This window comes from Bicyclus anynana, chromosome 1 (genome assembly GCF_947172395.1).
Source record: "Bicyclus anynana chromosome 1, ilBicAnyn1.1, whole genome shotgun sequence".
NCBI lineage: Eukaryota > Metazoa > Arthropoda > Insecta > Lepidoptera > Nymphalidae > Bicyclus > Bicyclus anynana.
The window spans coordinates 1,948,182-1,974,937 of record NC_069083.1 but is presented as its reverse complement, the minus strand read 5'-3'; the positions used below and the strand labels follow the sequence as shown (position 1 = coordinate 1,974,937).

General features: G+C 36.0%; 1 protein-coding gene and 2 non-coding genes across 3 annotated transcripts in view; 1 reads left to right on the top strand and 2 right to left on the bottom strand.

Annotated features, from left to right (window-relative positions):
* Positions 1-3,004, bottom strand: part of LOC112044385 (galanin receptor type 3) — an 80,525-nt gene extending 77,521 nt beyond the window's left edge. The window contains exon 1 of the mRNA XM_024080216.2: positions 2,724-3,004. The gene's annotated coding sequence lies outside the window, so the exon portion shown is untranslated. The remainder of the gene's footprint in view (positions 1-2,723) is intronic.
* Positions 3,005-10,960: 7,956 nt separating this feature from the next.
* Trnah-gug (transfer RNA histidin (anticodon GUG)) lies at positions 10,961-11,032 on the bottom strand. Its single transcript has one exon. It is a non-coding gene; the product is annotated as a tRNA-His (tRNA).
* Positions 11,033-11,313: 281 nt separating this feature from the next.
* Positions 11,314-11,385, top strand: Trnah-gug (transfer RNA histidin (anticodon GUG)). The gene has a single exon. It is a non-coding gene; the product is annotated as a tRNA-His (tRNA).
* Positions 11,386-26,756: the final 15,371 nt, after the last annotated feature.

Sequence of the window (26,756 nt, the reverse complement as noted above, 5' to 3'; positions counted from 1 at the left end):
CTTCATGAATAAAATTAAAAATAAATAATTATAATTGCATAAGTTGATACAAAATGCTATAATAGTTTTACCACACGTCTTTTTTATTTTTTAACAATGTTAATATAAAAATATTATACAAAACACTCTTAAAAATTTATAAAAAAAATAAACCCACCCGGTGCGGGACATTTGAGTGCAAAAGCAAACGGTGGTCAGGGCTCCAGAGTGAGGAACCTCCTCACAATACGCGCCGTCTCAAGAATCACTGCCTTCTGTATGTATATGTATCCGACTCTTAATCCAACAGTGAAAGCTTCTTAAGATGTTGGTCAAAGCTTTTCGCTATAAGACCATTGAATGAAACCACCATCGGAACAATAATAGTTGACTCAACAGTCGACATGGCGGTAATCTCTTGAGCAAGGTCCAAGTATTTTGATACTTTTTTTCCTATTCAGCTTTAACCAGATTATCGTCATGTGGAACAGTCATCAACAATTATACCACGACGCACTGACCGATCGACTAGCACTAGTTGTTATTGTTATTTAGCCTTGTTTTTTTTTTTTTTTTTATTCTTTACAAGTTAGCCCTTGACTACAATCTCACCTGATGGTAAGTGATGATGCAGTCTAAGATGGAAGCGGGCTAACTTGTTAGGAGGAGGATGAAAGTCCACACCCCTTTCGGTTTCTACACGGCATCGTACCGGAACGCTAAATCGCTTGGCGGTACGTCTTTGCCGGTAGGGTGGTAACTAGCCACGGCCGAGGCCTCCCACCAGCCAGACCTGGACAAATTAAGAAAATCTCAATCTGCCCAGCCGGGGATCGAACCCAGGACCTCCGTCTTGTAAATCCACCGCGCATACCACTGCGCCACGGAGGCCGTCAAAAACAAAACAAAACAAAACAACAACAACAACAACAACAACAACAACAAAAACAAAACAACAAAAGTGTAACAAAAGTTTTAGTTAGTTATAAAATATAAACATTTAATAAAAGGAATGCCAATTCCCGGCCCAGGCCTTCTCTAACCACCCGGCAATTTACTCGTGTCTAGAAAAATCTTGATAAATCTACTTTAATAAAGAAATCATTACTTAATCAAAAAAAGTTTACTGCATTTTACGACATTTTTTAATTCATCTTTAATTTGTCCACAAAGTAGATAAGCTTAGACCGTTGACCATACAGCCTGATTTAATGACGATATTTTTGAAAAACTTATACGGCCTTATTGGACAGTGACCTTGAAACTTGTTACCTCCCAAAGCTATCTCGGTAACTTCCTCCAAATTCCAAAGTTTGCTACCGTTTCTATCAACATTGGCTGACGATGAAATAAGTCAAAGTCGAAGTCAAAGTCAAGTCTTTTATCTTTCCTACAATGAGGTAAGTCTGGCTATCGCTGGCTCTCAATCTACTCTTAAATGCCACAGTTGTTAATGCCATTAGAATAATTCACGTCTTAGGCCTCACAAGTCATTAGAGGAGAAAGCTTTTGCGTTAAGGGACTAATACATTGTTACATTAGTTGGTTGAGGTTGGCCTATTTCCGATAGCGCAGCAAACGATTTCCTCGCCTTAGTTGCGTGGTTCCTTGACCGTACTGTGCGGTTGCGGTGACTTGAACTTTGGGTTACTGTAACTTGAGTGCCCTTACGCAAAACATCGATGTAATATGCCCTTAATAACTCCAAAGTTAAAGGGTTAATTCAACATCGAAAGGTTGGTTAAACCCAGTCACGTTTAGTTGTGTGTATGTCAGTGGTAATCATCATCATCATCATCATCATCATCATCATCATCATCATCATCATTTTCTCACGATGTTTTTCCTTCACCGTTTGAGACACGATACCTAACTGTAAAATTAGTGGTGCATGCTCCAGTCCGGATTCGAACCTACGCCCTCCGAATCCATTCATGCCTCAGTGGTAATATATACCTTTATATAAATAACTCCAAAACAGATGAGCCGATATGGACGCGGTATTTGAAGTAAGATAGCTCATTTAGGAAAAAGGATTTTCTCAGATCGATTCCCCGTTTAAATTAATTTTATTAGATTAGTATGGAATTCAAAAATTAAGTGCCATTTATGAGTATAATAATAACTTCATAGTAAAAACAAATCTAGTGATCAGTGCTTTCTTCAAAATAATTTGGTTCTGTCAAGAAAGTATAAATTCTCATCTTTTGTATCTGAAAATATAAGCCTTTTATGTATTTCAAAGAGATCTTAAGTTAGCGATAATACCGCTTTTGTCTTCTATACTATAAAACCTTCAATACAAGTTAAGTACCTTCATACTACTCACATATAGTAGGTATATCAAAGCAATATATGTACGACACTGCAAATTAAAATATGTATATGTAATTAAACAAATTTTTATATTGATTATTATTTTTATAATGAAAGACAAACTTAGCTTAAAATAAATAACTCTAAACTTAAATTGAACTAGGTACATTGTTAGTTTCATGTTTCCAATTTTAATGTTTTCCAATTCGAACTCACCATCGATCATTTTTGTAGAAGCCTTTTTTATCATTTCTTAAGTACGTTATTATAAAATAACGATGATAAGTACGAGTAAAATCGTCGACTGAAAAAGCTTCCAAGCCCGCTCTGTAAATACTGACAGAGAAGTGTTTGCTCGACATTCTCAATGAAAATACCGCTAACTAATTCAAACACTATTGCCTACGATACATTACACCAAAACTCACCGACTGACAAAACAAACAACAGCCTTTTGGCAGCGGAGCCTGTTGATCCGACGCAGTTGCATACCGATTAGGTACTAGCCCGGGGAAACGAATGACCACATACAACGCTTAGATGACCACTTTAGATATCAAAAGTTCGTAATATAACAAAATTTTATAACAAACACAGTAGAAGATAATAAACAGATCAAAAGTTGAGTGTCCAGTTATTTTCACAGCGAATTTTCATTCGATCGTTCGATTTTTCATGTAAACATTAACGGTTTCAGGAGACGTGTTCACTCCACGCTGTCTGCGGATGCACTAACGGGACTCGGGATAGGGGCTGTTCACACTTCAGGCCTTTGTAAACAAACCCTTCAGAGCTGCGTGGAACCAGCGTTTTCTTTACTATCTGCGTTCAAACTTTAGACCGCTCGCTCGGTAAACTGGACACTCAATTACGAGTGCTTAAGTTTATATATAGAAGGCATAACTTTGATTCTAAGGATATGTATTGTTTTATGATAGAAGAAAGTATAAATAAATGATGAAAGAGAATATATTTATTAACAAATTAATAAAAATATAATTTTATCTACTACTTATCCTTTTTAAGATTTGCCAAGCTCAAATCTATTTTGAGAAAAATTAATATTAAAACACGAGTAATTTATGTTTTTTTTATGAACAATAAATATTTTAATTAGCTATTAGAAACATTAGCTGTTACAATTAGCTGTTCAAAAATTAGTAAATAACTTTCAGATAGAAACAACAATTCTGCTTGGCATTAAGCAAAAGCATGGCAGGAGTGTGCTTGGTGGTAACTCTTATTACAAAGAACTCTACTACTCTAAATTTCAGAAAATAGAGTTCGTTCGTTATAAACCCATTTTCGGCTCACTGCTGAGCTCGAGTCTCCTCTCATATACGTGATAGTGGTCATATCCACTGGGCAGTGCCTCTCTGACTCCGATTCTGGAGGGTGTGGGTTCGAAGGTTCGAATTCGTAATTTGGAAATGCATGCCCCGAACCCGATTCGAACTATATGACCACTATCACGTATATAAATTCACGAATCATGAATTTAAATTCAAAGTCATTTTGTTTAGTAAACAGATAAGAAGTCATTAGTAGTCTAAGAACTTAAGAAAATTTCTTTCAATTTCCGTTGTACTATTCGCTAATAAGCACACACACGTGAATTGGACCAATCATGCCAAAATAATAGGTACAAAGAAGTTCCACGTTCAAAGTTTATCTATATATCCCATCGTCTTTGTCCTTTGCAACACATTGCCCAAGTTTGTTTAAGTGTTTTTCGATGAACGAAGAGTATTCATACAATATTGGCGGACTCTATTTATCTATCACTATTAATGTCATAGAAATCTGAAGAGCAGAAAGTTATACAATACTTCTGAGTTACAAGTTTAATATAGCGTCCGTCAAAGATTGTATGTACCAACACCCCTTCTCAAATTCAGGCTTGCAAAGGGGCTTCAATTCACTTTAAATTTTTTAAATAGACTTTTGATTAGCATTGTCTAGTCTCGGCTGCTAATTAGTTACCTCGCACCAGTTTAAAGAAAATAAAAATTAGCTAGAGGTTTTTTAATGAAAATACCAATAGTTTTTTTTCTAGACTTGGAATTACATTATTATGTCATAGAAATCTGAAGCGTAGAAAATTATACAATACTCAAATCAAATCAAAAATCAAAAATCATTTATTTCAAGTAGGCTCAGTTTACAAGCACTTTTGACACGTCAGTTGACTATTTGTAAAGATTCTACCACCGGTTCGGAAGGCAGGTTCTGCTGAGAAGATACCGGCAAGAAACTCAACAGTTGCTCTTTTGAAAAAGTCATACAGTATTTATAATTTACATTTATTTACTTCTGTTATTTACTTCTGTACGACTATGTCCTACAGACCTACTGTCTCCGCATCTCAACTTCAGGCTCGAAATTCCCAGCTCGGGTTACTTTAGATTTAGTATTTTTATATTGACTTTTAATTAGCATGGCTGGTCTCGGCATGTCTCGGCTGCGGCTAGATAGTTACCCCCGCAGTTTAATAAAATAAAAATCATTTATTACGAAAACCCCAATAACTTTTTTGTTGACTGGTCGCTCGAACCCTGAACCCCATCATCTGGACATGTTAATCAGAGTAATGAGCCAGTTAAATAATTACCATATACACAGAGTGACATAGTTACGGGTCAGTTGAAATAATATAACAATTTGCCTGAAGCCGCGTTTACACTGAGCAAGTGTTGTTGAATGTAACCTGTACTCGTATACTCGGGCCTTATTCATTTAGATATTACTTAATACGGAGAAATCTAGGTACACTAATTACACAGCACGGTATTAGTTTACATGTCAATACATTATTACAAAAGATCAAAAAAATAACAACACAATTCTAACATAGAAAATAACTTAGTAATATTAATTGAACAAGAAAATAAGCTACAATAGAGTAATATTAATTTTATTTGTTAGAATAAACTTATATAATATACCATTCGCGCGTAGGTGAATCTTCCAGATTTTTCAATTCTGAGTTCTATTGCCTATACTCTTCTCAATGGTCGCAAGTGAAATCTCACATCGGGCTTCCTACATAGTGAGTCACGTTTTGTTTTGTTGCATGGATTCGTATTGCAGTACTTTACCCCGCAGGTTTCTGTCTTTTTTTACTAATTGTGTAAATGCCGTAGGCTCCATAATGGGACCTCAGCGGCGTCACCGGGGAAGGTTTCTGTGTTGTTTATTTACTTCGCACTAGCCACTAATAAGCAGTGCTGCTTTTTTAATGTCTTATTCGACCTTAACTAACTAACATTATTAATGCTAATGTGACTTTTTACGTTTACAATGGAAATCTTTTTTAAAAATTCTAATACATGAGTCTAAAATCTTTGTCTGACATAAAATTTATTGACAAATTATATACTATTAAATACATGCAAAATCGTTTTATCTGCCTAGCAAGCTAGTTACTTGCATAGTGTGAACGCGGCCTTAATTACATATTCTGGCAGCCACGTTCGTCGGCGTTTCACGAATGAGTTCAGCCGCCATATATTGTGATGATATCGTTATACTTGCTTTTTGGGATGGAAATGTTTTTATTTGAAAATTATATTACACATAATACGAAATTAAAATGTGTGGGTCTGCATGAATGATTAATGATAACTCATTATATTAAATGATATATTGAAAAGAGACGTTTATTTATAAAATGTGACCATTTCATTTCTCAACTTCAGGCCTTTATGAACGATTCACTTTATTTACACTGTTATTAAATACTTGTGTAAATTAAGTCTTACAACACATACTACACACACAAAATTAGTAACGCATACTTAATGTATCTTGTGACAATTCATGCAATGTAACCATTTGAATTTGATCTGAACATGGAGTATGGTTGGAGGATTAATTCCAGTCAGTAAAATAATAAATGCAACTGTCACTGAAATGATAATTTACTAGTAAAATAAAATGACATTTCAGTGACAGTTGCACTTGTCATTTTCGTCGTAATCAACCCTTATTCGGCTCACTGCTCAGCTCAATCTCCTCTCAGAATGAGAGGGGTAAGGCCAATAGTCCACCACGCTGGCCCATTGGCAGACTTCACACACGCAGAGAATTAAGATAATTCTCTGGTATGCAGGTTTCCTCACGATGTTTTTCTTCACCGTCGTGTCTTCACGTGTCTCAATACACGTGATATTAAAACCGAAAAGTTGGAGGTGCATGCCCCGGACCGGCTTCGAACCCACAACCTCCGGAATCGGAAGCAGAGGTAATATCCACTGGGCTATCACGGCTCTTTGTCATTTTACTGACTGGAATTAATAATCGTACCTACTATAGATATTATTTATAAATATTATTAATAATATCCGCCATTGGAGCGTGGTAGATCTAACTCTAAGCTCAATATTCCCTCTATTGTACGGAGGTAGGCTAAGTCTTTAGTGAGTTGTTCAACTATAATCATCATCACTCAGAACCCTTGTTCTGCTCACTACTAAGCACGAGTCTCCTCTCAGAATGAGAGGGGTTAGGCTCACCACGCTGGCCCAATGCGGATTGGCAGAGTTCACACACGTAGAGAAAAATTCTCAAATATGAAGGTTTCCTCACGATGTTTTTACTTCACCGTTTGAGATACGTGATATATAAATATTCGAGTAAAACTTTACTTTAAGAAAAAAAACCAAACATGCTTGGAACGAATTCAAAATGGTCCTTAATGTAAAGTATGGTACTGTGTTTGAGATAGAGTTACTATAACACTCCTGGTTATTTGTCGCTCAAAGTTATTCCCAAAACACGCGATGGCTACAAGAAAAAAAGAAACTGTTCATTTATTCTATAAGCGAACAAAAGACAGTGACAAATTGGCATAAAAAGCATTTTCGCCGAAGAAACTAAGAGTATGTATAATGTATTACTGTATTACAATATTGTCCTTCTTTGACAAATGGTCCCATCGATTCAAGTGACAATTTTCCTAAATAATTTTGATATCTAAATATTTTCATACAGTCTCTTTTAATAGTAAATTTTAAAATATACTTTGGAGAATTTTAGCAGAGTCAGACTTGATTACAAAAAAAATAAAACTAATGTCGAACAAAGGTTATGATTCACAACATTTATCAACAACAACAACTTAATTAACAAATCAAACTGTAACCAAAATAAGACCCTGGAATGGCAGAGAATGGCCTTGAGTGAAGTCACGCACTTGTGAACGATGTGTGTAGGGTTAAAGGCGCCTTTGACAGATATCTAACACTCCTCTTTTCCACTCAAGTCACCCTCGCGCCTATCCCAAGTAACCCATAAAGAGTTACACAACAAAAGATGTGGACGGCTCGAACGCCACGAGCACACTGAAGCCGTCCGTACCGCAAGTCATAAATTATACATAATAGCTTGCTGTACCTGTATGTGATAATTTTTAGCAATCGTTTGTCTAATTTATTATAATGACGTCAAAACATGCAAAACTCAATAAAACTTAATGAAAAATTTGTCAAACCATCTCGATTAGTCGTCGCCATCCACAAAACAATATTTAGGATAACGTGTTACTAAATAAAGCTAATTTAATAGAAGTACCCATAATAGGTACTGGTGTATTATGGATACTTGATCATTAAATAACCTCGCTAAAACTACGAGATTTCTGAATGATCCATGTAAAGGAAGAATCCTCTAACTCTCATATTTTGGCAACCTTTTTAAAGGGTCGCCGCACACATTACAGGTTGACACAAATTGATGTGGTCATTTATCAACGACGAACAAAAGTAATTGAAGCAGACACGATATTAATTTGAGGTAGGAAACGCACATTTTTCTCTACTGCTATATTGTTTTGGTGAAATATTTCTTCCTATAACATAATATATAACTAATATGATTTGATGTGAAAGAATGAAAACTTGGGTTTAACAAATAATTTAATTTAATGGGGTTAGTATTTGTAAACGCTGATATAGCTACAATCAAGATATGTTACTAACGCGTCGAATCTGAGGCGAAAAAATGTGGCTAATTGTCTTCATTTTTTAATCGCCTATTAGAGTAAACGAATACCTAATATTATCAAAAAAAAATTTCCAATGTTACTAACTGTACTAATTTAATTTAATAAGTAAGATGAAAATGTCACCTACTAATATACTAACAATATATGGATTTGTAATTCTGAAATAAAATAAATTATTATTATTATTCAAATGAATTAAACTCTCACGCCCAGTACAAAATAAATATATATAAAAAGCCAAAGGGAAAATAAATAAACTTACTTAAATACGCAAAATAAATAAACTTAAATATACATTACATAAATACGTATATGCACCGGGCGGAGGATTCACCCCGGCAGGGAGACCAAACGGCCGGGGGTCAGGACGACAGGTGGAGAAACCGGCGGACTATCCTAGCCGAGTCCAGCAAGACCGCTTTTTGCATCTTGCCTGCGAGCGAACTGCCACGGAACCCCAGCCGCCTCAGATGGTGAGCGAGGCTGACTGGGATCAAACCGTTGGCAGATATAACGATGGGGATGATTTCAGTGGACTCCACATGCCACATGGCGGTAACCTCGTGAGCCAGATCTAGATATTTACGTTTTTTCTCTGTCTCAGCTCTCACAAGGTTCTCGTCATATGGAATTGTGATGTCCACTAAAAACACCCGCGACTGTGCCCGGTCCAACACCACGATGTCAGGCTTATTCGCAAGAATAATCCTGTCCGTGATAATGGACCGGTCCCAATAGAGCCGGACTCCGTCGCGTTCAAGCACTGGCACCGGTGTGTACTTGTAATAAGGCAACCTCTGTTCCAGGAGACCGTACGTCAGAGCAAGCTCTTGGTGAAGGATTTTGGCTGCTTGGTTGTGTCTGTGCAGATACTCAGTGTTGGCAAGAGCTGAACAACCCGAAAGGACATGTCTGAGTGACTCGCCGGGATGGCGACAGGCTCGACAGATGTCGTGAGTGCCATCCTTCAGAATGTACCTTCGGTAGTTCCGCGTCTTTACCACCTGGTCTTGTATCGCAAAGACAAACCCTTCGGTTTCCCCAAAGAGGTCACCGAAGCGCAGCCACTGCACGGACGCTTTTTTACTGACATGGGGCTCATGAAGAGCCTTAAAAATATTATACTTATTATTATTATTATTATTATTATTATACGAATGTAATATCTAAATATTGACTTGTTAATATGACCAGTTGTGTGTTCAGGAAGTATAAAAGCTATAATATAATTATAATGTATACATAATTGTATATCAATAGTCAAAATTCATTTGTATAATGTAAATAATCACAAAATTGTACATGTGTGCGTTAGTTAGCTACTCCACGTAGCTAACTTCGGATCACTTTTTGTGGTGATTTTGTAGGCACGTAACATATCTAATAATCAATATTCAATAGTCAATATTCATTAATTTCAATTAGGCTTAGTTTTCAAGCACTTTCGAAATGTATGGTATTAGTATTTTAAAATAGTGGTATAAAATCATTGGCTACAGTAAGTCATCAAAATAGTAGCTACACTACAGTCTTCGTGATGGGGTTTTCCCGATGGTTGCTTCTGCTCCAAGCTGCAGTGTGAATGGTACGATTGACGAAAAACTACAGGCATAAGTGGGTGGATAAAGGAGGGTTTTCTAGAAGTATTCTTTGCATGCAGGTCAAGTGAATGTGAATTTTTTCAGTGATATAAGTTTAGATCTAACATCTTGCACTGCCAACTGTTACGTTAAATAAATATACAAAAAGTAGGTATATAGTCTGAAAATGTAGTTTTAATTAAAAGAATCTATGAATATCAAATGAGCTTTTAGAAAATTAAAAAAAAGAAAAGCTTCAAGAGCTGTCTCATCACATAAAATCAAATGAAATTAAAGTGAAAATCCACTTTCAACCAAGGTGACTAAGGCGGACATAAACTTTATAGACTTATGACTTGTACTCTTAATATAACAAGACAAAATTTTCCAAGCCCGGTCAAAGGACCTCCCAGGCACAATTTATAAAAGTTTAAGTTAATTTCTTTCATCTCGACCCAATAATAAAAGCTTAGTTCTTTTCGTGGAGACAAACTTTTCAAACGTTTAACAATATTTTCTAATTTCTCCTGACTTCCTGCACGTGAAATTTAATTTTCACAAATCCCTCGGGAGCCACGGATGTTTCTGGGATAAAAAGTAGCCTATAGGTTGCTCAAAAACCTCCTCTATCCTCCAATAAAAGTCCCAATAATTCTAATTTGTTAAGACTTTCCATAGATTAGCCCGGATAGACAGGCAGGCACAAATTTGATTTTGAACTTTTCGCAAGCAGCATTTAATTTGCCTCTGCAGACACACAAACTTTTCGCTTAACATATTTTAGAGGTATTTTGTATATACTTTATGATCGACGGATGCAAAATAGATAAGGGATGAAACTTTATCTATTTTCATGTTATGGATACATGGACTATCATAATATTATGTTGTAAAAAAACTAAAATTTGTCCTAGACAGTTTCGCGGGTTTCAACTAGTCATTGTTATAAAAAAACTAGATTCAAAGAAGCCATTTTTAGTGACAAAATCTACCAATAAACTTCTACAACGTAACTTCTGCATCTAAAAATATAACAGAATTCTAAAAATAAAAATAAAGCTCCGCCGCGACAGCTGTCCGCTGCCGTGACCAGGATTCGAACCTGGGTTACTACGGCCACAACGTAGGGTCCTAACCACTAGACGATCACGGCTGTCGGAGCTGGTGGGTACAACAACGAAATTTATCTTCGTATTCAAATTACTTTCGTTTTCAATTTGATACGGTCACGAATTTACGACGAAAAAAAAAGTGTCGACATCTGCTCCACTTTCAGTCAATTCGTTTTGTTTGATTTTGAAAATACGACCAAATTTAAACGGTCACCTGTATTACCACAGTATAAACATTTGGCGGGTAGTTATAATTTATTCGTGTAATATCGTTGTTTGAATGCATTTAAATTTTTGGGTACTATAATCATCAGCTCCGACAGCCGTGATCGTCTAGTGGTTAGGACCCTACGTTGTGGCCGTAGTAACCCAGGTTCGAATCCTGGTCACGGCAACGGACAGCTGTCGCGGCGGAGCTTATATATTTTTGTGTAAATTTAATTGTAAATATTTTATTTTAGCTCTTTGAAAGAGCCTATAGCAGAGCAACACTTCGAAGGGCATACAAAGAATACGTCCTATTGCCTGTCCAGTGTCCATGTGCCTATAATTTTACCAGCAACCATACTAGACCAAAACACAGCATGCTGATTAGCAGTAGAATCAAGCAGGAGAAATATACTTCCCTTAAATTCTCTGTCATAGAACCTATATGTACTATGTAGGTACTTCTAAAATGTTCTGTAAATCATGAGGCTCTACCAGAGTCCAGACAGACAGCTGAGATTTTCCGCACACCTATTTACATAGCAAAAAACCTCGATTTCATACTTATCTAACTAGTACACTAATGCGATGTTCAAAACTCAATATTAACTTCATTAAAACAAGGATGATTTAATAAAGTCATCGTCCCAACTATATGAAAATATATATTTTCTCCAAGGCACAGAGGAAGGCCTTTTTCTAGGTTATGCCACATATTGCAGGGCGTTCTTCTTCTATTGCTCTATCTATTAGCTATATATTTAGAATTTAATATTGTAATATGTGGCACTACCTAAAAATAAAGATATTTCTTTCTTTTTTTCAAAATTACAATGATATTTCCAACTCCAGGCTGTTACTGAGAAAATCTTAAAAAAAACAACCTCAATATTTCATTTTGACGGCCTCCGTGGCGCAGTGGTATGCGCGGTGGATTTACAAGACGGAGGTCCTGGGTTCGATCCCCGGCTGGGCAGATTGAGATTTTCTTAATTTGTCCAGGTCTGGCTGGTGGGAGGCTTCGGCCGTGGCTAGTTACCACCCTACCGGCAAAAGACGTACCGCCAAGCGATTTAGCGTTCCGGTACGATGCCGTGTAGAAACCGAAAGGGGTGTGGATTTTCATTCTCCTCCTTGACAAGTTAGCCCGCTTCCATCTTAGACTGCATCATCACTTACCATCAGGTGAGATTGTAGTCAAGGGCTAACTTGTAAAGAATAAAAAAAAAAAAAAAAATTCTGACTCAGGAATACCTACAAAGGTTTGTAGGTATTCCTATTCATGTATAAGCTAATTATGGGGCCAAAGAGGCAAAAATAACTAATTGAAACAAGACAAAGTAATAAGTGATAATTATATTATTTTGTTATTAGCAATTTTGTTAAGTTTATTTTCGGTCGTTAAACTACGTTATAATTCTCTGAAAGGGTCCTTTGGACGGTTTTCGCAGCAGTATAATGTTACCGTTGATATTAGAGCCGGGGGAGGCGAATTATTTACAGCCTGTAGTTAGTTGAAGCCTGAATGCCTTGAACTTGTGACTTGCAAACTTTACAACACAAATTACACTTCGACTGATTCATGTGGAACTTGATGGAAGCTTGCGTATGCTTTCATTTAATTTCTGTATCTACTATGTGCTACAGGTATATAGAAAGACTAGCATACGCCCGCGATTTCGTCCGCGTGAAATTTAGTTTTTAACAAATCCTTCGGGAACTATGGATTTTTCTGAGATGAAAAGTAGCCTATATGTGAATTCAGAGTAAAAATTATTTTCTTTCTAAATTTCAGCTAAATCGGTTCTGTAGTTGCGGTGTTAAAGAATAACAAACATCCAAACAGACATCCGAACAAATATTCATACAAACTTTCGCGTTTATAATATTACTAGGATACATATATTGATTAATATATCAAGTAGTGGTAGTAGTAGTCTTTGCCGGTAGAGCAATAAATCAAAGTCTCAATAGCTCAGTGGTAAAGGGGCCGGACTCACTCGAAATTCACGGGTTCGATCCCCACCTGCTGAACCGTTGTCGTACCACTCCTGGGGCGGTATTGCTCATATTTCAAAAAAGATTTGGTAAATATTTGAAAAAAGTAAAATATCCACCGCCGATGCTTAGCACTAGACCTGAGACCTGAGACAAATTACATCATAATGGGGGTGATGACTAGGTTTGAATATATTGATTTATATAAGACATTCGGGTCAATAAGGTCAATGTTAACTAATTACTATGTATAAAACAAAGATTGACTGGATGTTTCCAAAATAAATTACATTATAAAATTTCAAAATCTATTAAATTTTTTTTTATCGTAATTAGATGAAAATTCATAAATTTTTAGCTTCTTTACATTAAACGTGACATTTTTCATTACATGAACTGTAAATATAAACTCACAAATAAGAAAGATATTTTTAATTCTGTTTGAACGCCCATAATACAAATTTAACGATCAACGAATCATCGACGTCATTCATTCGTGTCATTTCGTATTGGGCGTTTTTCAGGGATCCGTGGCAGTGCCGCAAATCTGCCCCTTTAAATCCCTGTAGTCCGAAAGTAATGATCGCAGATATCCTGTTACTTTTAGAAAATTGCTTTACTATTAGCATACTCTTAGTTTATATGCAATTTAAAAAACTGTATATAAATTAATAGTATTCCCTACAACACGAAACCAACCCGATGCAAGATAATACGCAATATCAACTGTGGACCATAGGTTGTAACTATTATCTATAGTTACTTATGTTCTTGTAATAAAATCTTACCTTTTAGACTTTGTCAAGGTAACGCAAGAACTTAATTACAAATAGTGTACCTTGAAGGAGATTTGGAACATCACAGTGAACTAGTGAACCTAAATAACGTTACCGATAACTAGAAAGGGAGCTCGGATCGGACGAAGTCAGTCAATTTATTTGGTGAAAAAGATTAAAGCTACCCTCGTTAGTTGCGCCGGGAAATTTCTTTGACCATCGTCCAGTGGGTCTATTGGACGTCATTGGACAATTAGATTAGACCGCGTCCCTTTATTATTGTCTTTTTTTGCTGGGAGCATGATTTGGCGGCGCTGACGAAATTGGTAGAACAAAAAAGCCGTGGAGTTGTTCAAAATTTAAATTGGACTTTCATTACAAATTTTTAAAAATTCGTAATTTACTCAATTCATCACCATCATCATCGTCGTCCTCGTTGTCGTCGTCGATATAATATGACCAATATTCCCATTCCACAACCAATCAACCCAACTAATCGGGAAAGACTGTGCTAGGAGTGGGTACGACAATAGACCAACGGGGCGGGGATCGAGCCACCACCTCGGTGATGAGTCCAACCGCTCTCACCGTTGAGCTATTGAGGCTATAGGCTATTTAAAGGATGCGTTTAAATGTAAACATAGTTAAAAGAAGTATCAGTAAAAATCCACACACACCTAAATTTTACCTTCAATCGAGCTTGAAAAGGCTTTAGGTGCCTTTTCAAGCTCGATTGAAGGTAAACTTCAGGCACTTGCTGGGAGGCTGGTGTTCTCGACACAGCCGTAACCCGGTTGTAATAATGCAATTTATACACCCACTGCGACACGGAACGAACTTTTTACACGCGAAATTGGAAAATGTTCTGTATTTTCAGTTGCCTCGCTTATTAGTTTGATGTTTGCTATGAACTCGACGTTTCGCTTGATTCTACTTTTCCGTTTTTTTTTCTAATTAAAGGCTTTTGAATGCAGAGATAGTGAGAATTCAATGTTTAAAAGAGATTTTTCAAATGCTCTTTTGAAGATATCAGTGAATAGCTCTCAAGTTTGTCTATAAGTTTATTAAAGTCAAGGTTAAAAAGAATTCCATGAGAAATATTTTTTTATATACGAGTAGTAACAATTTGACAAACCAAACAGGTACCACACCTGATAGTAAGTGGAAAACCATGACCTACAAGGAAGAAAGGAACACGTCCTATAAAGCGTCGGCTTGTGTGCATCTACCTACATCATCATCGACAGACCAATTCACTAACTGATGTATTTTAGTTGACATATACGAATTTTACCAACTAGCTATTGTTAGTCATTTTTAAACGATTATGTATTCACTATTTATGTTATCAAAATTGAGATTACAGTTAAAAAATGTCATCCGGTGCCTACTGACAACCCTTCATGGATATCATACTGTAGGTAGATGACATTTCCCAGTTAACATAGTGATTTTTCTAACAATGGGCTTTACTCAATACGAAAATGCGATGATTGTTATTATAGACCAAATTAGTGAATATGGCAGCTTGTTCATGCCCTCAAAATTTAGTTTATTGCCCTATTTTAATTTAGATTATTTGAATTTATTTGTACAAATATATTAGCTGTGAAGTCACACGGGTCTCACCTGAAAATCAGCGCCGTGTATTATGATTGCATGTAGTCCACGGCATATGCTGAGCTGTACACCCTTTCTTTTTAAGGGTTACAGACAGACATGCTGTCATAAGGATAGGGTACTGACTGTCTACTGTCAGTGAGCCGTGACAGCCCAGTGGATATGACCTCTGCCTCCGATTCCGGAGGGTGTGGGTTCGAATCTGGTCCGGGGCATGCACCTCCAACTTTTAAGTTGTGTGCATTTTAAGAAATTAAATATCACGTGTCTCAATCGGTGAAGGAAAAACATCGTGAGGAAACCTGCATACCAGAGAATTTTCTTAATTCTCTGCGTGTGTGAAGTCTGCCAATCCGCATTGGGCCAGCGTGGTGGACTATTGGCCTAACCCCTCTAATTCTGAGAGGAGACTCGAGCTCAGCAGTGAGCCGAATATGGGTTGATAACGATAACGATGACTGACTGTCTGTAACTTTTAGATTTGAATGAATTTATTTTCTTTCTTTCAAAACACACAATACAATTTTTTTTATAGTTCTCTTTTTCAATAGTAGATGTAGGCACAATATTAATTTGCCTTAAATGACATCTCATTATTATCAAAGCTACACGATTCCGCCTCTGGCATCGGGCTCAACCTACCCTCTTTATATCACAAATACACCCTCTTTATACGTGTAGTATGCTATTATAATGCTCCATATATGTGGTATATTAACCTCTTAACATTTAATTTTGCCACCATTTAGATGCAGAATATATCTGTGTTAGTATTAATTACTTCAATTTACTATTTCTTTGTCGTCACCTCGCGCACACCTCGCGCACTAATATAATAAATGCAATATATTTAAAGGTATTGCCTCATTGGCAACATCACGAAAGCCCGTGGTTTGGCCGCAAATCTGACCTCAGCCTAACCGTAGCTTTGATGACCACGGCCAACGACCAATCGTTGTCACGGCAGCCTAGTGTAAGAGGTGCCTAATGGCTACAAGGGCTCTTTTAATTTATTTATGATTTTTTATTTTAGATGTTTATTTTCGGACTGAAGGGCTATTTTGTAACGAGATTTTGTATAACTTGCAAGTGCAAGTTTCGAATGCCCCTCTATCTTTCGCTTTCTATAGTATCGTGATAGGAAGAGACAGACAGAGGTGAATTCGAAACTCGCTTTTGCGAGTTACACAAAACATCGTTACAGTTTCGTCGTCCTGCTACGGAACCGTGGCAGTGGATATTTCGTGCTACGCACGGACAGATATTGTTCCACGAAAGATTAAATGCATGAGATTAGATCAAATACAATATGAAACTGTACATAACTTGATACTAAACACTCGTGTCTATTATAAAACTCACTTCGTTCCTTCTGGTATAAAACATTTTTTGTTAGACAAGTAAGCTATATTGCAATTTAATTTCATTGCAAAATGCACGTGTCGTTATAATATTTTTTGTATTTTATTATTGAAATTTTATTATACGAGAGTAGATAATATAAGTTAAATCATTTTTACGCGTCGGGAGATGCATTAAAGTTTTATACCAGCGCCCACTGATAACTGCGAACAATCTCGTAAAATAAAATACAAGCATTATAGGGGAAATATTTTATGACCTCTAATGCAGAACTAAGGGCGTTCTGCATTAGACGTAATAAAATATTAAACATTTCCTATATAAAAATCATTTATTTTTTCTTATTTTCACACTTTTAATGACGTGCTGCTTCCATTTTATTGATAGTTATTTCGTTTTAAAGTAATTATCTTTCCTCATGCGAGAAACCTATATTTTATCGGTATAAAGTGTTTTGGATCAAAGATTTTCAAATCCTGGAAACGTTTATGCGAAAAATACATGAAGGAATATGGTACGGACGTAGTATTAAGCGTAATTAAAAATATGCATTGAATTCAGATCAGATTAAGATGTTCCTCCACCCAGTGCTGTTCCTAGCAAATTTTTTCAACACCTTTAAAGGAAAATGGCTCATTAAATGTAATTGTTAACTTTTGTTAAAACCTCAAAAACAGACAAAACTGTATGCCACACGCTTGTAATTTCCTCCCTTCTAACTAAGAAAAACAATTGTCTACAGTGTTTTTACTGCGTGAATCAAACCTCTTTATCATATTATTAAAATATTTTGACAAACACTCGCTCCCTCAGTTGACAAGGTAGACCTCATTAAAAGTATTTTCTCGGAATGCTAATGCCTGTCTCAAAAAGTTACCAACGTAGCAGTTTTCTTCCTACATTGAATTTCGTGTTTGGTCTTGACTCAGTCTTTGTAAAGCCTATTAGCATGGAAATTAACTTTTTAATTAGACCACCGCTTTGTGCGTGAGATATAAACGTTTCATTAGCTCTGGAGTAGATTCTGTATTTAAACCTATTACATGTATATCAAAAGCAGATTCTTTTGTACAACTTGTTTGTATTAGAAATTAACTAAGATTTTTGAATAAACGAATGAAAAAAAAAATTAAACGTTCAACGTTACAATTATTATTTTCAAAAACGTGTCATGACATAAATCTTAATAAATAAATGCGAAAGTTCATTCATCACGAAATTTCGAAAACGCTTGACTTACAAAGATGAAATTTGGCAGAGAGGTAGTCTATAGTTAGTAGGTATCCGATAAGAACGGATTTTGCGATATGGCCGGATTAAAGAGGTCTAAGGGCGGACGGAATCGCGGGCGTCCGCTAGTATGATATATTGGCGAAGAGTAGATATGATATTAATACCTATATGTATGTACATTTTTAACTGCATTTAATTAATCCTCAGATGATGTACCTTAAACATGAGTAAATTTCATTCTCAAGCATTAAAATTTATATAAAAGCTGGTCTTGTAGATTTTATGCTGCTGCTTTCTTGCAAGTAATACAGGTATCCACTGAAAGGGCCGTAAAAGTTTTTAGTGGAATACTTTCGATTTTTTTTAAAGTTAAATCAGTCACCAAAATAAAACATAATAATGATTTTTTTTTTTGAAACTGCGATTCTCTATCCTTTGGATTTACAGAATTTCATTTATCATAATGTTTACAGAATTTCATGTACGAAAGATTGATTAAAGCTGAAATAAATAAACTCCCATTCTTAATTAAATTCGTACTTAGTGTTATGTCTATACGATAAACCCGATATATGCCTCTCATAGTTCGTATAGGCGTTATTCTTACATTTTAATTGATTATGAAACACGGCTAAAACTCACGTGATATTACGTCGGAGTATGCCCGACTAGTTTCGAACCCACACGGGGCCCTTAGTCATGAGCTGGTTCTTGCATCGCGGCACGATCCAAACTGAGTTATTCTTACATATAAAGTTCATACATAATAATGTTCAAACCCATGATATCAAGTATCAGCCTACTGATATGTTTAGTTCAAAAGTCAAGGATCCTTTACAAAGAAAACATTAGAGTAACGAGCGGATAACCGACGTGGTTCAAAGAGAAGCTTAAAATTTTCCAACTTTTCCCGGAAAAGCTTCTAAGCCCCGTTTCGCAAGAATTCGCCGGAAAATTGCTTTACGCCCGAGCAACTTGCTGTTTGCACTTACGTGAACATAATACGATTATTAGTCTACTTAAACACTATTTTATAAACTGAAAGTTTTCAAAGATCAGGACTAGTTAATTTAACTACAATCCGATTCAATTGGCTGAGTCTCTATTGTACGGATTCGTGGTTACCTGAATGGAAACCAAGAAGAGACCACCTTTACGACAACCGAGAGGCAAAACCTTTTTTAGAGTTAACGAAAAATACTTTATCGCCTCACATTAATTACCTTTAAACTATCTTAATAATATACTTAAGCACAAAGCTTAATAAAATCTTTTAGCTTAACTGGCACTTGAAAAAGAAATGGCAGTTCTGAGTAAAATTATGACTGCTTGATGTAACTTTTTTTTATTGTAAAACATTTTCGAGGTAAAGAACTTCGACCATCAATTCATTTGAATATACCTACATATCTAACATAGAAATATAAAAACTCTCGATATCAAAATATACGCCAATTCGGTTCGATACTGTTTAATAGGTAATTTGTACGAAAAAAAAATAAAGTAAAAATAACAAAGCAAGTTTATATAAACAGCTTCTTTAAAATTATGTTTCCCGAATTTCCTTGTTTATTTGATAAAACGGAAAATAGAGACCACTGAAATGATAAAGATGTTATTATTATTTCTTAATTACGGATTCCACATATCGTCCATATTTGTTTGTGTTGATCATTAACAAATAATAATATATTTGTTACAATAAATAATATTTATTTTTGCTAAAAAAATTGTGAAAAAATTTCACTAAAATCTGTTGAAATAGATTAATAGAGAGTCTAATTCAAAGTTTTTTTTTCATCAACATCGTGAGAACACATGTATACCAGAGAATTTTCTTAATTCTCTGCATGTGTGAAGTCTGCCAATCCGCATTGGGCCAGCGTGGTGGACTACTGGCCAGAACCCTCTCATTCTGTGAGGAGACTCCAGCTCAGCAGTGAGCCGAATATGGGTTGATAATGATGATGATGATAATTCACAGGACTACGTCATAACTAAAGCTTTTTCAGAAACACAATCTGATAATTGATTTAATAGAAACGACATTTTTGCCTGCAGCGCACCGATATCCTCTCTTTTATGACTTAGACCCACTATGCTGCTCCAATAGAGATTGGTGGGCTTAAAGAGATAGTTTATGTTTCACTCTGTAACGATACACATTAGAATTTAATGAACGTATGCGTACCTGACCCGACTCGACCGTCGTAGATAGGTATACATTTGGTTTAAAATCAATTAAAACACGTAATACAGACTGTGAAAACTCTATAAAACTAAAAAACACGCTTGATACCCATATCATGGGGGTGCATTTCAAATAGCCTGTCCGCCATCTTGGACATTCGCCGTATTAGATTAAGTCACGTAACTATTTTTTTTCGTATTTCTGACAGCAAACCCTTTCATTTGATGTCCATATTATGGGGGTGGATTTTAAACAGCCAGTCCGCAATCTTGGGGAGGCCGCCATATTAGATTTGTAATGATGTTTCTTAGCAAGTCATGTATTGTTATTCAGAGCGTTTGCAAAATTTCATTCTAATTGAAGACCGGGAAGTGGATCTAATTAAGATTTCAAGATTTTCTTACTATAAGAAAAATAAAAATGAGTGTTAAAAATATTTCTTTTGTAAATAGATCCCCTTATTACATCCTTATATTATAGCCAAACTTATTCATTGATAAATATCATGAAGTAGCTTACTAGTGAAGTGCGGAGTGCCAGTTGCAATATCTCGTCGATATCGACAGTCTCACTACTAGGTACTATTACGTATTTTAAATTGAAAGGATAGATAAAGGCGTGTGTTACATGGATAGTCAGAATTATTTGAATTACTCTGTATGAAAGCAGGGTAAGGGTGGAGTAGGGTAGGGTTGGGTAGGGGTAAGGTAGGGGTAGGGTAGGGGTAGGGTAGAGTAGGGGTAGGGTAGGGGTAGGGTAGGAGTAGGGTAGGGGTAGTTGAAAGTTTACATCCGAATTTCACGCGGACGAAGTCGCGCGCGTCCGCTAGTAATTCAATAAACAGGTACTGAACTATTCTGATACTTATTTTATTATAATAAAAGCTAAATGGCTTCGTATTAAGTCAGTATAAAATAAAATCAGCCAAATCGAAAAAGCCTTTGCGATAGCCTTTGAATTATTTACGGTTTCTTACTTCAAAAAGCAACTTTGCTCTTTTATGTTGAAAGGCGTTTAGATTCTCGACTCATCAATTATTGCGGAAATTGCGGGATTCTCAGTAAAGAGCCATTTTCACGTTTTAAAAGACCTCGTGGGCTTTAAGTGTGCCTGTTAAAAATGTAAGCTAGCAAAGATAAAATAAGTACCTAATGGCTTTCAATCGGTATTTTCATCAAACTTATTTGTTTGGTATCCATCGACACCTATCTAAGAGTTTGTTTATAGCAAATGAATGTTTATTCTTTTGTTTGCTTTTTTTGATTATTTACAAATTAGCCCTTGACTACAACCTCACCTGATGGTAAGTGATGATGATGATGCAGTCTAAGATGGAAGCGGGCTAATTTGTTAGGAGAAGGATGAAAATCCACACACTTTTGGTTTCTACACGACATCGTACCGGGACGTTAAATCGCTTGACAGTCGTCTATGTCTCCCAAAAGCCAGATTTGGACCAATTAAGAAAATCTCAATCGTCCCAGCCGGGGTTCGAACCCACGCATACCACTACGCCACGGAGGCCGTCAAATAGGCTTTATTTTTTACAGAAAAAATATAAATAGAGAAATAACTGTTACCCTAAGTCATTTTCTTCCGTTCACAGTTCGTTTTGCCTGGATAAAAGGTAAGTAAGTAAGTAGGCCGAATATTCGATAGGTCATAGACCAAATAATTTAATATAACTAGAATATACTATGAGGATGAATGATATGTGGTCCGACAATATACCAAAATTCGTAAGCAAGATGTGTTAATATAAACAAGCCAAATATCAGCTTGGTTGTAAAACATATATCTTAATAAATATTAATTTATACAGAAAAGTTGACTAGCAACCCTAGGGAACAACAAGGTTTGGATCTGTTTGCTTACAATCAATTGTTTCTTGTATTTACAGTTTGTATTAGCTTTTCTGTTATATCATAGCAAATAGGTACTACTACTTGCCTGTTGCAATAAGGTGACAGGGAGTTATTGTAAGTGATTTTTCAGACTTCAGGTAATGTGTGTTACATGTATATTTTCCCCTAGCATTTTCCCTATATGTACCTGTACCTGTAAATAGCTAGAGTAGATTTGTTCAATGCATATAATACCTAGTTTTGTTTTTTAACCGACTTCCAAAAAGGAGGAGGTTCTACGTTCGGCTGTATGTATGTTTTTTTTTTTATATATGTCCAGCGAATTATTCCGTCAATAATGGACCGATTTTGAAAATTCTTTTTTTGTTTTGAAGGGTTTTTGTATCTAGGTATCAGGAACAGTAAAACAACTTTTTTTTTCAAAAGTAATAATAAAGTGAAATAACAAATATGATATCTAGTGGACTGCAGTTCTGTACAACGATTGACCTGTGATTGGAAGTGTATTCTGGAACCATGTATTGAAGAGCATTTTAAAGTCACAGTATAGATTTTCGGCGTTATTAATTTTAATCACACAACTGTAGCGCTATTATAAAACGATGTTTTTATAACTCGACAGTTTGAACCTCGAATTCCTATTTCTGTATAACACCATACTATAGATACAGAGAGATATTTTTTTCTGTTTTATTCTTTATAAGCCGAAGCTGGAAGCGGGCTGTCTTGTTTGGAGGAGGATGAAAATCCACATCCCTTTCGGTTTCTATGTGACATCGTGAAGAACTATCTTTACTGTCATTTGTACCATTAATTCCAGTTGGTAAAGTTGTGGAGTTTTAATTTTTGCTTCGGTTTCTTTACCGTTAGATATCACTGAGTTTTGATCTTTAGTATTAGGTGATGACTGGACTTCAGCGTCAGGTTTGTCAGTCAAGTTCAATCGTCCCAGCTGGCGATCAAACCCAGGACTTCCGTTTTGTAAATCCAACGCGCATACCACTGCACCACAGAGGCCGTCAAATATAGATATAGATGAATTTAAAACACACTCTTGAGCTATCGTTACTGAATAGGACCAACAATATTTTATGTATGTATATAAAACGTAAGGTCTCAAGAGACGAGGGTAGAAAACTGAAACATTTATAAACAACAAACCACGTTTATATAAATTAAAAGGACTTTCTGCGGGTCTTTATAATCATTGCGACTGTTCCACAGGGAGCAGTAGGTATTGTTTGCAGAACATACACACTACCTACCGTGTAGATTATGTTCAAACAATAATTTATTTCCACTACACTTTCTACAAAGATTTTTTATATTAAACTATAGTTAGCCCGGGAAACGTTCTTTCTAATTAAAATGAAAAATACTTGACGACCTTCTCATATTATCAAGTATTCTTACCGGTACAAAAAGATAAAGAGAAAATCGTTAAAACCATAAAACCACAGAACACATACGCTTAAGCTAACGTTTTATAATCGTGACACGAAACCCATAACATAGCTTGGCAACTTCGTTCTTTCACCTCACTTCCCCGCACACCAGTACAGTCCTTCCCCCCGTCACCCGCATATCATGGGAGTGTCATCAGCGAACTTGCCAGACTATAATATTATAAGTGCGAAAGTAAGTTTGTCTGTCTGTCTGTTTACTTTTTCATGGCTAAACCACTGAACCGATTTGGTATAGAAATACATTCAACATTGAAGCAGAACATAGACTACTTTTTATCCCGGCAAAATGCTGGTTCCTGTAAGATTTATAGAAACTTATCAGTTTCTATAAATCTTACAGTATTGTGCTTGTTTACGATTTCATTAAATATGTAAAAAAAATCACAAAATCCGTCACTCCATCATCAGGGAGAAAACAAAAATAATCGACGCCCTAACCAAACTTAAAGCCAAATAGAAATCGGCCTGACATGTCGCTCGACTCACAGATAACCGCTGGACTGCCTAAATAACAAAATTTCCGGGACCTAAAGGATCACGAGGCAGAGGCAGATCACGTTATCTATACTAATATTATAAAGCTGAAGAGATTGTTTGTTTGATTGAACGCGCTAATCTCGGGAACTACTGGTCCGATTTGAAAAATTCTTTCAGTGTTAGATAGCCCATTTATCGAGAAAAGCTATAGGCTATATATTATCCCCGTATTCCTACGGGAACGGGAATCACGCGGGTAAAACCGCGCAGTGTCAGCAAGTGTTAGATAAAAGGAAAGATTTTTAGAGACATTTTAAATTAGTTAGCTTAGTACCTAATCAATTGTAAACTATTAGTGTCGCTGCACACGGGCCACACACGACAGCCACAAATGCCGCTACAATAAGCAAGAGGGGGCCACAAAAGTAGCTGAAGCGCGCGACAGCCACTTATGGCCGGTAGTCGACACTTGTGGTCGGTGGCTGCTACTTTTTTAACTTATACATGCAGTATCATAATCGAGCGATTGGCGTGTGGTGGCGTTTTGTGTCGGCGTTTAGTGGCCACAAGAAGCGAGCAGCGACGATGAGGCGGTCGTCGTCTTTGTCGTCGTCGTCGTCGCCGTCGTCGTCATGTCCATACGTTAAGTGAGTTACGTTGACACATCTGTTAAGAGGTGCGCTTTAACGCAAAATACACGGCGAATTTATTAGTCCCGGCATAGGCTATGAAATACAGATCTTTTCTTTCTTTCTAGGTTCCTAATTTAGCGGTTTGAAAGTTGGACACTATTTAACATCATCCCAATCATCATCATCATCACAATCATATTCTAAATATTATATTTAAAATATGATGTGACGCTATGACGCTAAGTTCACAAAACAGCATTGGTACATTTGGGTATGGAAAGTAGTAGTGGGTTTTAGCTCCAAATCCCGTCTCTATGAGGCCTGGTCTTGAAGTGGCCTTTCATATGACCAATGATAGACTCTGAATCAACTATTAAATCGTCATTTACAAAAAAAATTCCAAGTACTGGCAGTGCGCAGTAACCCTTTATGATCACAAGAGAATCGAAGGAAAACAATTACGACCACACGAACTTGCGTGGGGAGTAGTGAGGTTCTTTTCAATCAAGCCAAATCCCCGGGCTGTACGTTGCTAGTGCAGTGACCAAAAAAAACTACTTCGTTTTGATTCCATCAATACATTCCTCTATTTATATTGTACACTAGCTGACGCCCGTGACATGAAAATTTGTTTTTCACAAATCCCGCGGGAACCATGTATTTTTTCGGGATAAGTAGTCTATATATTGCTATATGCAATATATAGACTACTTATCCCGAATTATTCAATTCATTATATTTCTCTATCTTCCAGTAAAAGTCACATTAGAAATTGCTCCAGATATTTTCCCGGACACGCAGAAAGGCAGACAGAGACAAGAATTTAAAAAAGAAGCTTTATTATGTATTAGTATCATGTAAGTAGCCTAAATTAAGCACTTGAAAAAACAAAGTTTCAAATCACAGACAGACACTTCAATTTTATTTGATGAATGAGTAGATTAAACCGACCGTAATTCATTATTCTTAACTCAACACTTTTGTGTGCATTTATAATAAATCGATAAAAATAATAATATTCTTAAAACTCTATTTGTCACTGATTTCTTGCGATTGGTTGCTTGCGTAACTGTCAAAGCGAAGCTTGTCTAGGTCCGCTAATTAATCACACCCAAGTTTTTAAAACTAGTTAAACACTTAAACATAAGAAAATATTCAGAAAGAAGTTTAAAATAATAAATTATTAATTCAGTAAAATGAGCAAATATCTTTGAAACGTCTTTGAATCTTTGGAAAATATACGAAGTTTTATCTAATTTATTCTTATTGAGCATAATTTATGCTCACTTTCACTTACTTTACACTTTGCAACTGAGTAATTTCGTTACGAACCAATTTGTTATACAAACCTAACCATACTAGTACCTGCATACCCTGAAGAGTTTAATCAATGGCTTGTCATCACGATATACGTACTATAACTACGATATAAGATTATTCTAGGGGCAAATTACTAAAACAAAAACTTTTGAAGAGGTAAATTATCAGTCTGAATTGAAGGAGCGTTCAAAAAATATCAAACAAGAAAAAACTCATATTTTCAATTTTTTTGTTCTTTTTGATGCCACACATCACCTAATAATCCCATACGAATCACCACCCCAAATTCATGGTTTTCGTAAATATGACAAATAACATAATGTAATGATCTTTTACTGTATATCATCATTTTAAATTTTTCCTTATACGGAAAAATACCATATTCGTCTCACTGCTGAGGTCTCCTTTCAATCTTACTGTTCATATTTTGTGCTAAATAACAACTCTAAAGTACTAAGAGTTTTTGAGCTAAATCTCGGAAGGGCAGACTGAAATACTGAAATTATAAGCGAAATCTAATTATATAATTATAATATATTTCCTCAGCATTGCGGAATTTGTAAATATGTACTACTAATATTATAAACGCGAAAGTTTGTAAGGATGTTTGTTTGGATG